The sequence below is a fragment of the Sinocyclocheilus rhinocerous genome, unplaced genomic scaffold (genome assembly GCF_001515625.1).
Source record: "Sinocyclocheilus rhinocerous isolate Xijiao unplaced genomic scaffold, SAMN03320098_v1.1 scaffold1669, whole genome shotgun sequence".
Taxonomy (NCBI): domain Eukaryota; kingdom Metazoa; phylum Chordata; class Actinopteri; order Cypriniformes; family Cyprinidae; genus Sinocyclocheilus; species Sinocyclocheilus rhinocerous.
Genome location: NW_015632484.1, coordinates 36,832 through 39,143, shown reverse-complemented (window position 1 = coordinate 39,143; position 2,312 = coordinate 36,832).

The following is a 2,312-nucleotide window of genomic DNA, read 5'->3' as shown; positions in this document are numbered from 1 at the left end:
GAAAACAAGTAGATAGAATAAAAATAGAATAGAGAGTTCTAGTGTTTACATCCATCATTGTAATCACAACTAGAAATTAGATTAATTGTGCAGCTCTAATGGAAGAGCATTTAATTTCCCAGAATGCACCCAGTGTTGAATTTTTTTCAAACTGTAATTCTTTCCTGCCATTCTAATTCAACTTCTTGTGCGTTATGGCTAATTCAATCTATATTCGTATTTATGAATTAAAGTTCTTCAGTTCTGAATTTAGCCAAACCCTGATCTCAGCAGACACACCGCAGCCGGTCAGTCGCTCCTGAGAAACCTCGACTGGACACTGAATGTTTGAGAGCCACTGCACTCTGTGGGAAATGAATCCTCTATCCCGGGAATTAAATGACATCCAGTAGCTGAGAGGAAAGACCAGAGTTTTCCAGCTGTGAGCCTGCCAGCAACACATGAAAGCAGATGATGAGGAATCATTCAGTTCATTCAAGTCAACTTGTTACCATAATTATTAACAACTATGTGTTTTTACCAATCGTTTTCATCTTCTAGTTTAAATCCTGTTCCACACTATTTTCTATGTGGTTTTAATGCCTTGCAATTCAAAATGTATTCTGTCATGCCAGTGGTGCTGTCAGAGCATCTCTGAGACATTCACACTCCACTAATTCAGCTAATGAGCCGCCGTTTCGACTCTCGTTCACTCGCTCTGCATCTCACAAACATTTCCTGATGCGCCCGATTCTTCGTCTGATCAAACGCAGTGTTTTTTCCAAAGGCCTCTGCTAATAGACGAGCAAATCTCACACACATGCTAGAACACAGAGAGAACGGACTCCTGCCACCTGCTGCATCTGCACGTCCAAAAAACCAAATGATGCAACGGCTCTGGTTTTACGAGAGTCATGCGAGTTTGCAACGATCTGTTGAAGAAAGAAATGCCACCCAAAGCAACAGCGCAGGTCAGAGCGTGACACGTGTGAGCAGAGAAAAGTCCACTGGAGCTTCCAAACATGACCAAACGGACTACATCACAGGCAAGCTTTACGAGTTTCACTACATATCTGAATCATGTGATTTTAATCAAACACACAACTAATCAAATGCATAGCAGTCAGATGACAAGCTGAAGTTGGAGAGAGCGGCAGGTTTGAGGAGAGCGGAGCAGGAGTGTGTTTATATGACGGATGGAGCAGAGGCTGTGGGAGCTGTTAGAGATCAGAGCTAGCGGACTCACAGCGGCCCGGAGCCCCACAGCCGTCCAGCCGGAGATCCGGTTTCAGGCCGGGGTGTTTGTGAGGCGATCAAAGCCGCGTCAGGCCCGATCCACCTGCTGTCATTATTCTCCTGCCTCAAACACGGAGCGACGCGGCCCAGCTGCAGCTCTGACGCTCTCATGAAGCTGATGCAGCTCTGCTAACAGGAGAAGCACGCCGCACTCAATGCATTCACAATCTCAGTCAATCTGTTGAAACAAACATTAAAGGTGGCTTTGTTTTGCTGTTCCCGTGACTCCAAACGCAGCTCTCCGCCGAACATCTTCTGCATTCGCTGCGATCGACCCCTGTGTTTGATTAAATGTAGCATTTTGAAACTCCAGAGTTCTGAGAAAGACATAAATCAAACTCTCACAGCTGCATGAGCGCCTGAGGAGAACACATGCGCCCCCGCTCCGTCTTTCTATCATCATAGAGCTCGACTCGCCTCGCGGTTCCCTGGGGACGAAAAGAGAGAGTTGGAGACAGAGAGAGAAACACCTGCAGCCCTCAGCTCGCACTGCACTCCCATAAAATACCCAACATCCCCCACTGCACTAATCCACACGCCACCAAACTCCTGCTGCCAGATGTGTAACGAGAGCGCCGCACACTACCGCAAGCGCACTGCCTGCAGTATGCATCTTCAGTATGCATGGCATGGAATTAGAAATACCCAAGGCATATACACACGCATTAGCTACAGGTGACAGCTGACCATGCACAGCATCAGGGAGAAGTTGGAGCGTGGGGAGTTACTAAAAGTTCCCAATGCTTCAGAAAAGCTGTATTTTGGAAGAGTCTTGATTTGATTACCACGGCAAAAAGTGAGCCAACTGGTCATGTGCAGTGCAGAATCTGCAAACATATCTATCTAACACATGACAGCAAAAAACGCACGCAATAGCAAAAGCAACCATGAATGTGTCGGGGGGAAATATTAAGGAAATATTTGAATTATTTATTAATAAATTAGTGTTTTCTGAGTCCGTGTCGCAAAGATGAAGATGACTATCCTGACTCGCCATCTCCTCATTGGACGCGCCTTTAGAGAGAAATGCATCATTT